The sequence below is a fragment of the Phalacrocorax aristotelis genome, chromosome 2, assembly GCF_949628215.1.
Source record: "Phalacrocorax aristotelis chromosome 2, bGulAri2.1, whole genome shotgun sequence".
Lineage (NCBI taxonomy): Eukaryota > Metazoa > Chordata > Aves > Suliformes > Phalacrocoracidae > Phalacrocorax > Phalacrocorax aristotelis.
This window is the reverse complement of record NC_134277.1, coordinates 163035235-163047742: the sequence shown is the minus strand read 5'-3', so window position 1 is coordinate 163047742 and position 12508 is coordinate 163035235. Positions and strand designations below refer to the sequence as shown.

The following is a 12508-nucleotide window of genomic DNA, read 5'->3' as shown; positions in this document are numbered from 1 at the left end:
GTATTTTTCCTTTTCACTATGCACACTATTGGCCAGGTGCACAGTGACCTTCCAGGCAAGCAGGGCATCACGCGGCATGTCAGCAAGGGGCCACATGATTGGGAAATACAGGTCTCCTGGGGACCACCGATGTAAAATGTCCGGGGGAAGAGGGAAACATGCTGCAGCTTTATTTTGGCTTTGTGCAAACCTGCTCTGATGAGACCCTCAGCTGAGAGGCACTTTGAGCTGTTACTGAATTAGCATGGTCATATTTTCCCCTCTCTCTTTTCCCCACACCCCTTGCTGCACTGTAGATAAGGCGGCAGTGTTTTGGCAGCTGGGAGATGGTGCTCTAGCTGTTTGCACATATAGGATGCTAATTGAAATGTGCCACCCATCACCGTTACCGGGGTTTAGCTTGCCTCTGCTCATTGCACTGGGGACATCGGCTGGTTCTTTTGGTGGCAATGCTGGGCACAGAACAGGCAGATGCCTGCAGTCAAAACTGAAAAAGCCCCTGCATCGTCAGCCTTGCTTCCTGCTCTGTTGCAAGGCTCAGTTCCAAACCTCGTTGTTTTTTCGCTGCCTCTTTAGATTTTCAATTTCAGGGAATTTTTTTCTGACATCAGATTTATTTATTTTGTAATCCCTCACTTTTCTTTGTGTCACTTTTCTGCAACTAGACCGTACCGTTTTGTCCATTTGACCTAACACTTGGTTTCTGGGTTTGGAGTGGTCAGGGAGAGTCCCGGAGTCTGTGCCATAGATGAGTCCATGAAGTTTTCAAGTGCATCATTTGCCTGCTACAGGCTTGTCCACCTCCTGGCCTGCTCTGCTGCCCGCTTTAGGTCAAGGTTAGGCACTGGGAGGAGAGTAAGAGCCCTGGCTGGCTGGGCTCTCCCTTCAGACCTGGCACATCTGGTTTGAATTAGCCCGTGATACCGTTGTCCTCTCTCCCCTTATTTATCAGTCCTCCCACCGGCTCCCAACAACCACACAGGCAAGGCTCTGATTCTTGTGACCCTGGTGCATTGGAGAGGAGGGAGGAGGAAAGGAGGTTTAGTATCACCTTACTATCTCCTGCAAAATCCTTGTTTTGTTGCTTAGTGACAACCTTTTTATACACAGTCCTAGTGCTACATGTAAAATACTGAATGCGAAGCACTGCCGTGCAGCAAGAAGTTAAGCTTCGCTAAATGCCACGTCTGCCTGCTCAGCGCTGGTGATGTGGTTCCCAGTTCCTCTTCCAAACGCTAAAGGGGACAGCAGGTCCTAGCACTTCAGATTGGCACAGCCCCCTCAGCTCCCTGGCAGCGTGGCACTTAATCGAAGCGGTGGTGGTGGTGGTCTCGGTCTTTTTGCAATATTTGGGACATCCCAGTTATTGCGGGTGCGCGGGTAGGTGGGATCTGGGGGCAGATTCAGACTGACTAGGAGGACAGTGTTCCTCAGACCACCCTGCAGAGCCCAGGAGTGCAAGGCAACTGCCTCACACACATGTAGGTACGGCCTCGCCAGCTTGCCTCAAAGCTTATTTTTACTCCACAGTCTTTCCCAGAAGGAAACACTTCAGCAGCTCTATTCCTCACTTCCACCTGAAGATATAAAGATGACTTCTAACTGTTTTCAAGCCTCTGTCTTGGTGATACTATAATTCACATTAAGAGAGGAGGCCCTGGAGCTACAGGCAGTCCAACCCTGCGGTGACAGCCGCAGTGTGTACCAACCCCATCGACTCAAGCAAGAGAGCATGTTGCCCAGCCACATGCCCTTCCCTCACCTTGTGAACCTTATGCACCTTGTGCTTGTGGGTCCAACAAAAGCAATTAGGATAGAATAGAAATAGAAATAGAAATAGAAATAGAATAGAATAGAATAGAATAGAATAGAATAGAATAGAATAGAATAGAATAGAATAGAATAGAAATAGTTTCAGTTGGAAGGGACCTACAATGATCATCTAGTCCAACTGCCTGACCACTTCAGGGCTGACCAAGTTAAAGCATGTTATTAAGGATATTGTCCAAATGTCTCTTCAGCACTGACAGGCTTGGGGCATCGACCACCTCTCTAGGAAGCCTGTTCCAGTGTTTGATCATCCTCTCAGTAAAGAAGTATCTGCCTCCCCCGCCCGCAAACCAAGCAATGTGAATTAGCAACAATCGATGAAGCAGGATTGGGCCACCCCCTCCATAGTAGACGGTGGCAGTGAGACGTGGAGTGGGTTTTCTGTGCCTCCTCAGCATCTCCTCTCTGGTAGGAACGATTAGCTGCTGCTCATTTGTCACTAAGACACAGATCTGGCCTCTGGCTTGTGACCCACCTTGTTACTGGTAACTTGATGTGCGAGTTAAACCAAAACCAAAACAGTGGCAAAATCCCCGAGCTGTATCAGAGAGAAGAGCTCAGGGGTGAATGGCTGGTTCAATCAAAACGAAGCGGCTGCTGTATGAAAATGCATATTTCACGCACTACCTGTGACTGACAATGCACCAAATATATTTTGGATGGTCTGCCTCGCTAGAAAACTCTGCCTGATCGACTGCAGGGACTGAAGTGGTTGCAGCAGCCTTGGCTACACCAACACAATATTCCATTTTTGTCTTGTTTGATACCATTTCGTACAAGGCGGCACACTCTCAGCAGAAGCTGCATTGCTATCCTTATAACAAAAGAAAGATTTCCTCTCATTTTAGGTGAAGTCTCCATTTGCATTAAGAATGCCCAGGGGATGTGGCTACATGAATATGCTTTATCTGAGGGAAATGTTGAGCAGGGTTCCTGGTAAGCCCCAGCTCATCTGTCTCAGAAAAAAAAATAAAAAGCCAAGTCAGGGCTGTAGCATCACAGTTTGCCTTTTTTTCTTTACTGCCACGCTGGGCAGCAAACCTGCACCTGCGATGGTGCACAGGAGGGCTGTAACAGTAAGAACATGCCTCTGGAATGGATTTAGAGATAATAAGAAATCATCTTAATGTGACTGTTGAATGTACAAGGGATCCGGTAATAGTTATCACAGGTACACTTTCATTAACTCCCTTTAATTTAAAAGCTCAGTGTTTGCAGCAATCTTTTACTGGCAAGAAAAAGTCAAATCAAATAATAATAATAAAAAAAAATCCTGCTGAAGTGCAGTGCTGCTGCTTCCCCCAGGAGCTGTACAGCACAGCCTGAAATCTGTCTGCAGTGATCCCTCCAGCCAGATCCCAGAGCCCTTCAGCGGGCCAGGCGGGCACTGCCAGTCCTGCGGTGCCACTAAAACACCCTGTGTCATCCATTACCCTCTCATCTCTTTAGAGCAGGGACCCACGCTCGCTGCATACAAACGGGGTTGGGTGGGACCTTTCCAGCAAGCGAAACACAAATGACAGCACCTACTACGTCACCAGAGCGGCAGCTTTTCCCCGTGCTCCAGGCGAGATAGCGAGCACAAGCCAGGCTTGCAGCAATAATGTTCCTCCACCCAGGAATATCCCATGTTCATACCTATTGGGGGAAAAAAAAGAAAAATGAAAATAGATGGTTTAATACCCAAACCTAGTATAATTCTGCAACAAACCCCTAAATTATATAATCATGATGCAATGTAACTCTCCTGAAAGTTAATAAACTCTTCAACCTACCCAATAAATTAGCTGCACAACTCAATAAACGGAGAAATCAGGGATTTCAAACAAAAGCCCGTAACTTATGAACCTTGTGATTGCTGAGCAGGGGGAGATGGACCATTGCTTCAACACAGCGTCGTCCCCCCCTTTGCTCCTCCACTCCCCGCCCTCCACCCCGCAGATGTTGCACTAAACGCTGGCAGGGAACAAGGAGACAAGCCGACCCGACTACGTGTTGGTTGACTTTTCAACATCTTGCTGATTTCTGCTCCCAGTTTTCCTGCGAGTAATTCAGCTTTATGAAAGCCTTCGTGCATATTCAGGCATTTCAGACGACAAATGCTGGGAAGGCTGTAGGAAATTTCGGTGCAGTGATGGAGCGGTCCCGTGGCTGCAATAGGAAATGCCTTTACTTGCGGAAGCAGGATGAGAGGTGGGGACACAGAAGGGAAAAATGGTTTGGTTCAGGAAAGGTTTATTAGAGGAAAATAACCCAACTGTTAGATGCTATCTGTGTTGTGAATAATATACATTTCCAGCTCAGTTTCAGTGGAGGACCCCGCTTCTTAGGGAGTGTGGTGTAACAGTGCGGTGACCTTTGGGGACAGCTGGGGGTTTTAGGGCTAAATGTGCCATAGCTTCTTTGCTTAATGTGTCCCCTCACCTTGTGGCGGAGACTTCAGTTGCAGGTGAATTATTAAGAGAAGCCATTGTTATGGGGTTAACTAACAGGGTTTTTAATTAATGATCAAACAATGGTCAAATGGTAATGAATTGATGATTGAATGAAAACTGAATGGTAATCAAATGGTTATGAAGCAACAATTGAATGCTAGTTAAACAGTGATTTGACAATGATTTGAAAATTATTTAAATAATTTAGATGGTGATTAGACATTGCTTTAAACAATGGCCAAACACTCTACAACTTACCACACTTCCAATACTTAAGCTATAGCTGGATATATATAAATGTTGCTAGCAATCAATATACTTTTAGGCCCAACGTAAAATACCACTTACCTCATTCTAGATATCAGATGCTGGGTAAGGGGTCTCTCAACCTCGAGGATTAACCCTGAGAGGCATCCCGGCTCAAGGGGGAGATCCCCGCCGTGCCGCCTGCTGCTGTGTAGAATTGCTCAATGGGCTCGGAGGGGCTTTTGTAGCGTAAACCGATTGACTCGTCGTCAACCGCACCACCCCCACCCACCCTCCCACCTTTTGCGCATGTGCAGGTGTGCGGCTGTAGCAGTTTTGGTTTTGCCTAGTCCCAGCTGGGGCTGGTACTGTTAGCTGGGCTGATTTCAGTCAGGACCACTTACTGGTGATGCCCGAACCAAAGCACTGTTCACTCAGAGTGGGGGCATCTGTCACAACTTCCCGTGCTCTTTCTGCTCTGAGCATGGGTGAGCATCAGACAGCACAGCTTACGGTAACACTAACAAGAGGGAGACAAATGGGTGGAATATATTAAAAGAATTTGAAATGAGGAGCCAGAGAGACAGGTGGGAAAGGAGGAGCAAATAAAATAGTACCTTGGACTTGATGATCCTAGAGGTCTTTTCCAACCTTAATGATGCTATGATTCTACCTGCATGCCCTGTGGAGAGATGTGGGCCTTTGTGGGCTGAAGCTCGGCTCACAAGGGACCTAGCAGGCAACCTAAACCCAAAGCCCCAGGTGATGGGCTTCCACCAGTTTTTCTCTAGAAGCTGAATCCTATGCAAGACAAAGCTTGCTTGGAGGGAGAGGAAGCTCAAGGTGTAACAGGGTTATGGCATGCACCCAGGAATGGGTTACTCCTGCCGTCCCCAAGGACATGTGTTAGGGCTGCTCTGACCCTGCTTCAAGACCTGACTCTGCAAAGAGATTCTGTGCCTCCCTGTGCCCCTGCTGGGTCTCTGGCAGGACCAGAGCTTGGATGCTGGGGCAGGAGCAACTCCAGCTCTGCAGGATGGATGCCCAAATCCAACAGGGAAGTGTCTGGGTTAGGCCCTCTCTGAGGTGGGGCCATCACTGAGCTGGGGGACTTCTGGGCTCTGATTTTGGGCGGAGACACAGCAAGTCTTTCGATATCTTATGTCTTTTTTTTTTTTTTTAATTGTCCTACACAATTGATTTACAAGGGTGCAATTTAAAATAACCTGCAAGAAGCTTTGGGGGCACTGTAGGCTAGTCAGCTAAGGATAAGTCTGAGTCTTGTTTTCTTTCATCCTATCCATAATTCCCCCTGCCACTCCCACAGGATGGAAGGACACACTCAGAGCAGACAAATGGAAAGCTGGTGTCTTTCTCCACCCCACCACAGAAGGTTGTAGATGCTTCCAGCTGGACCCGCCCAGAAAAAGCAGGAGTTCCAGTGCTGGGAGGTTTTATGGGGTAAAAGAGGAATGCAACCATACTTGTGGTTATCACAGGGGAAGGAAACTTGTATGTGTGAGTTTCTTCTGGATACTTTCTCTGAGATGAATCCTGGACATCTCCTTGCCCTTGGCTGGCCTTCACATCATCACTAGCTTGAGCAGAAGCTCACATGGGCTGCAGCATGTGGGATGTGGGGTTTCTCTGGGCAAGGGAGAGCTGAGATGTCTTCTTCCTGAAGATGAAAAGTTGAGATGAAATGAAGTAATGATTACTCTCTGTCATGTATCACTTTGCAGGCAATGTCCCAGTAAGGTAAGGGTTCAACATCAGTGAGGCTTAATTGATTGATAGATGAAGCAATTATTTTATGCTAAAAACAGTGTCTGGAGAAAGGACTTGGCAAGGAAATCTGGGTCACAAACTGAACCTCTCCATGCTGCATGAAATAATGATCAACTCAATCTGGACTTTACTTCACATGCTGGTGCCCTCCCAGGGCTAATCCGGGCATGGCAGCCTGAAGGACGCTTTTATCTCCTCTCAGCACTTGTGTTGTTTTCTCACCTCTCCTTTTTGGCTCGTTCACAATCTGGTTTAGCTGCACCTTCCATCTGGAGTGATGATGTTCCCTTTGCAGTTGGGTACCAGGACCCTCCGGTCCCACAGGCACAAAGAGGATGACCCTGTATGGAGAAATGGCAAAGACCAAGCTGCAATAGGGAGGCCAGCAGGGCCTGACCCCAGCACCTGAAGAATGTGTTGTCCTCTGACTGAGAGGCTCTGGTCTGCAGGTTGAGCAGAACCAGCATCTCAATGGAAAACAGCTCTGAGAAAGCCTCTGTCTTTGTGAAACCCATCCCACCAAGGGCCGTGACCCCACAAAGCATCTCAATATAGGAAATGGCTGGTCATCCAAACCCTTTTGTCATAACCTCTAATAATTTCCCTCTGGCTCATCAGACGCCACAGAGCCATCAGGTTTGGTCTCCACAAAGTGGAATTAAATCCCCCTTCTCTTGCAAGGGGCTCTGTAGGGCACAGCCACCGTAAGGCTCTGAGTCTGATTCACCTACACCCAGCTTTTCACCATCCCTCCTCTAGTCCCAGGTTCATGTGGCAGCCCTCCAGCCCAAGGCTGTCCCTTGGTACATAGAATCATAGAATTGTTAAGGTTGGAAAAGACCTCTAGGATCATCGAGTCCAACCGCTAACCTATCACTGCCAAGTCCACCAATAAACCATATCCTCAAGCACCTCGTCTATCCTTCTTTTAAATACCTCCAGGGATGGAGACTCCACCACCTCCCTGGGCAGCCTGTTCCAATGTTTGACAACCCTTTCGGTGAAGAAGCTTTTCTCTAATGTCCAACCTAAACTTCCCCTGGCGCAGCTTGAGGCCATTTCCTCTCTCTGCAGGTGGTGAGGGATGATGGCCTGTGAAAGGACCTTGCAGGACTGCAGCTCTCTAAATACTGATTTTTGCAGCAAGAGCACCAGTGCTACCAGAAACTCTTGCAGCTTTTGGGTCTATTGAAATATCATGAGCGAGGCAAGAATCACTGGGTTCCTCTGTAAAAGCTGGAGGAAGCCTGTCCCCATGCAAGGGGCAGCTGGCACATGGATTTTTGTCTGAGCAAGCCATACAGGGTTTCTTAGCCTTGCAGTGTCTCGTTCATGAGCTGCAGAGTGGCTGGCACACATGTCTCAGCAGGGTGAGTCACACCTGTACTGAACGTTTGAACACAAGGCACTACATACAAATGCTCTCGGGTGTTTTTGGCAAGCGGCTTCATCCTGGTACCCCCTTTGCATCTTCCCTTAGCTACAGCACCTTGTGTAACTGAGAAATATGGCATATTTATCCCATACCTCAGGCCGTCTCTATGCTCTTTCACTGTACCTTAGAAACCAAACTTCTATTCTTGCCAACAAATCGCTTTCAGACGAACGGAGGAGTCTGTGGTAGCTTGGATTTCTTTTCTTTTTTTTTTCTTCTTTTTTTTTTAAGACATTTTTTGCAATCTAAGAAAAGACTTGAGGATCTATTTTTAAAGATTATATCCCCCTTCCACCCACTGCACTGCAACAACTGAACACTTTAGCTTGATGAGAATATTAGTAAAGCGGTCACAATCTGTAGGGTGCACTTCTTAAAACTACGTTGCATAATGGGACAAGCGCTGAGCATAACACAACAAAATGCAATGGGGGCTGGGATTTTCTGTAATATGTGAACTAAAAAGACACGTCTTCAGCCAGGATTGATCACCAACTAGTTTGCAATAACCTACTCCCTGACCTTTCCTGCTTTATCTCCCCAGTTTTAAATACATCGACCCTAGAGGCATGCTAGAGCACAGTTAATACAATGTTTTGCAGGAAATGTAACTGCTAAAACAACCTCTTTCTCCTCCTCGGTATATTTTGGTATTTAAGGAAACCAATAAGTGGCAACGAAAGCAATGATACGCCTGTAAGATGATTTGAAAAGTGCATTTTTATCATTAGAGTCTGGGGGAATTGCATTAGCACTAATAAAATCCTATAGGACTTCAGTGAGGATAATAACTTTAAAATGTTGTTATTAGTAGCATTGTCAATTCTATTCTGAGATCTGCAGTGCTAACAAGTTAGACATAAGAAAAAAATCCATTTGATTCAGAATCATAGAATCATATTCGGTGGAAGGCTACTGATTTCAAGGACAAATATAGCACTTTCTACATTTTATTGAAAGCCCATGGGACTCAGCCACCCACCCGGGTGTACTGAGTGATTAATGCTGGTCATGTGCTAGCTATCCCCCAAAAATGTAATCACAAGCTGACCATTTTTTTTCAGCACATTTTTGGTGATTTGATTAGGAAGCTGCATGGACTTCACAGATTCAAAGGAAAACACATGGAATAGGAGTTGAAAGACAAAGGTTGCTGCTAGGTAAGGATGTTCTTGGGACCTTGGTATAACCAAATATCTCTGATTAAGATTCAGCTTTTGCAGTGCTTTAGGCCTCTGTGTGTTTGCCTCTGTCTTAAAACAAGCGGGGCTAAGTTGGTGAGGGTAGATGAGGGAATATGGCCTTATTCTGCGCACCTTTGTGCAGCTAAAAGAAATTACATCGAACTTCAGGTCCACAGAACATGCAGGGGAGAAGGGGGAGAAAAAGGTGAAGATTTGATATTATGTTTAAAATTTGGAAAAGGAAGGTGTTCGTTCGGAGCTGAGCTCCCCTCTTCAAACAATCCGTCTTTGTGCCTGCCTTGAGATCCAGCAAGCAGGAACCATTGGATAATAATAATAATAAAATAATAATAATGTTTATGTAGCTCTTTGCATGAGCATAAAATGAAGCACGTTGAATGGCAAGCGTGTGTGACTATGCCTGCTACTGAGACGGGGTAGAGGAGCACAGAAAAAGCTTTCTCTTTTGATTAGCTAGCAACCACAGCACCACCAAGTCCTGGCATGGATGCTCTCTAGCTCACTGCTTGTTTCTGGTTTCCTCAGCTAATCTGTGCTGGCCTGCAAGAGGGTCAAAGCTATCTGCTTGTTTGGGACAAGGTGATAAATGAAAGATGTTGTCTTCTTTAACAGCTCCCTGTCTTTCTTCTTTCTTGCCTTTTTTTGGGGTTTTGTTTTGTGGGTTTTGTTTTTATAAAGGCTGGAATGTGACAATGATAACTGAGATAACTCTCTCCAGCAGGTGTTAGAGATAAAAGTCTAGAAAGAATCTTGTGAGAACCAAGAGGTGGGTCTGAATCAGCCACAGAAAAGCCACAAGCTGTATGTCTGAATATCTGCCGGCCTTATGCTGGCAACTGCAGGAAGCAGAAGAGGAGACCATGCCTGCATGTGAGTGCAAAACAGTTGATGTGAGAATGGAAGCTTATCCTAATTGACTGAATGAAAGCAAATTCAATTTGTCTGGCAGCATGTGCATGTTGGCTTCAGTTTGCCTAATAATGGTTGGAGTTTAACACTCTTACGAAAAGAACTGGATTCCAGGACATAATGCCTGGAAGTTGATGGGGCACTTCACCCATGAGATGTCTGTCCCTGTCTGAGGAAGCAACTTGGGAAGAAACATAGAATACAAGATGTGGCAGAGAGTTCCCAACTTCTCTCTGTTGTGTGGCAACTAGTTTTAAAATTAGAGAGACTAACTCTGTCAAACTTAAAAAATGGGTAATGGTCAGAGGTACCCAGACAGTAAATGGTCTTTGGCACTTTTTGGCTTTGTATGGGCTGAGATGCCATTCAAACATGTTGTGTTTGGCCTGGACGACAGGAGAGAGGGTTTGACAGGCCTTCAAAGTAGCTGGTGTTTTAGCCTGGGAGCTTAAAACAGGGTGAACTTACACAAAAATCAACCTTTTGTTGAGTCCTGCCATTCACAGTCTCTCTGAAAGCTACTTGATTTGGAGGCAGTTATTTTGCTGTTTTCTAGACTGTTTCTCCTGGACATGGTTCCTCGTTGCTTCCTAAGCATTGGCTGGGATTTTCTCACTAAACAAATGTCTCCCTCAGTGCTTTCCATGCCAAATCCCTTCTCCATCACTGCTCCCTTGCCCTCTTAGAGTCATAGAATCATAGAATGCTTTAGGTTGGAAGGGACCTTTAGAGGCCATCTAGTCCAACCCCCCTGCAGTGAGCAGGGACATCTTCAACTAGATCAGGTTGCTCAGAGCCCCGTCCAACCTGACCTGGAATGTTTCCAGGGATGGGGTTTCCCCGTGCTCTTCTGGGACTCCATTCCTACCTTCCACCACTCACCACCTTTTGGATACTTCTCCCCACTATGGCAGGGACACAGCATCAGCTAAGGACCTTTGCAATGCAACGTCTCTCACCAAGTAGCTTTTTATGTGCACCATGCCCCTTGCCTCCAGGCCTTCCCAAAGACACCGCTCTCCCAGTCCTCTCCAACCTTTCCTGGCCATCCCACCAGCACACATTTTGCCCTTCTTGATTCTCCATTTTTCACTGCAGTCATACAGAAATCCACCCTCTTCTCACTTTATGTCCAATCGGTGACTCCCCTGGATCCTGTAGGTGGCATTAACATTTCTAGGTGGACGTTTTGTAGGCACTCCACTCTCAGACTGCTCCTCCTTGTTCATTGCTGCTTCTTGAATAGAAGAATATCTCATGCTGCACTGTTGGCTGAGATGGATGATTCAGGACTTTTTGTCTTCTCCCTGCCCAATCTAAAGCAGCACTGATCATCGCACCACTTAAACCCACAACACGGGTGCCATGCCTGAGTTGGACCATCCCTCTCCCTCGGATCCCTGCCCTCTCCAAATGACTGGACCACCACGCTGATGCACTGCTTGTGGTGACAGCTGTATCTGACAGTTTTCTTTACTGCCTGTCTGAAGCTTTTAAGGTATGTGAGGGAGACTCCAGCTCTTTGCATTTGTGGTGGGAGGTGCCTAGAACAGTTTTGGGTGCCATTTAAATAATAGAGGGCAAAAGATTATTTCTCCCTGATGCACAAAGTAAGGGACACCTTGCAAGGAAACTCTCCTCTCAGGAGATGGTCAGCAAACCATCTAGAGGGGAAATGTGTTAAATCCCCAAAAGCAGAGCTGCACTTGGTGTAATAAGGCATGGGTCCACTTAAGTCAAAGGAGGAACACAGATTCAAACCAACTGAGTCTCCAGCACCTGCAAGACTTTATATGGGCTTCAGCTGAGACTGGTTGTGCACTAAACAAACCAGCAGTTCCTAGCCAGGGGCTATGTTTTTTTTTAAAAAGCAGCGTAACATTGGGAAAAAAAGTTGCTAAAAGTGACACAGAAAACTCTTGCAGCAGGGAAGGAGCCATGCACAGGCTCAGCTCCAGCAGGGGATTTTAGCCAATTATTGCATCTTGCGTGAGATGAAGAGGCTTCTGAAGCATCGCGCGGCCCAGCGTGGGGCCTGGGGAAGGTGCCATGGGGAACAGGACATGCCGATGCCGCGCTGACTTCAGCTTAGTGGAAACATGATAGAAGCAGAATTTCAGCTGCTCATCTCTTTGAGATTACCCTGTGTCACGGGGTGCTGATGAGACATGTGTAAGGTAGCTGCTGTCAGGGATCCAGAAGTGAGCTGGGTGCGGTAGAATATATCCAGAGCTGTAACTGAGAACCAGAGACAGTCTTGCTAGTACTGACTCCTAAATATTAACACAGGAGAGTGAGAGATAAGAAACCAGTCGCATCTATTGCTGCTTAAGAGATAGAAAAGCGTGTTCAACACTGACAAATTTGCTTTTTTTTTTTCAATATTCTTTTTCCTAAAGCCAGAGAAGCTGTTTCAAAACTATTTCCACAAAATTACAAGAGGCTGAGAAATGGAGTTGAACAGAGGAGATGGCTGTAATTTCCAGCAAACCCAAGTAAAGAATTGTTATCGACAAGGCTTCTGCCAGACCATTAAAAAACCCCAGCAGCCATTTTTTCACTCCTGATATTGTGCGAGATAACGGAGCCAGCAGCAGTACGGACAACTCCTGCCTCATTACTCTGACACTGTGCTCAATAGGTTCAAACAAGTTGCTGCC

The 12508-nt window shown here is 46.4% G+C and overlaps 1 long non-coding RNA gene across 1 annotated transcript; it reads left to right on the top strand.

Moving 5' to 3' along the window:
• The first annotated feature begins 8801 nt into the window (after nt 1-8801).
• On the top strand, nt 8802-11340 carry LOC142053992 (uncharacterized). Its single transcript, XR_012659411.1, has 3 exons — nt 8802-8894; nt 9661-9809; nt 11174-11340. It is a non-coding gene; the product is annotated as an uncharacterized LOC142053992 (long non-coding RNA).
• Nucleotides 11341-12508: the final 1168 nt, after the last annotated feature.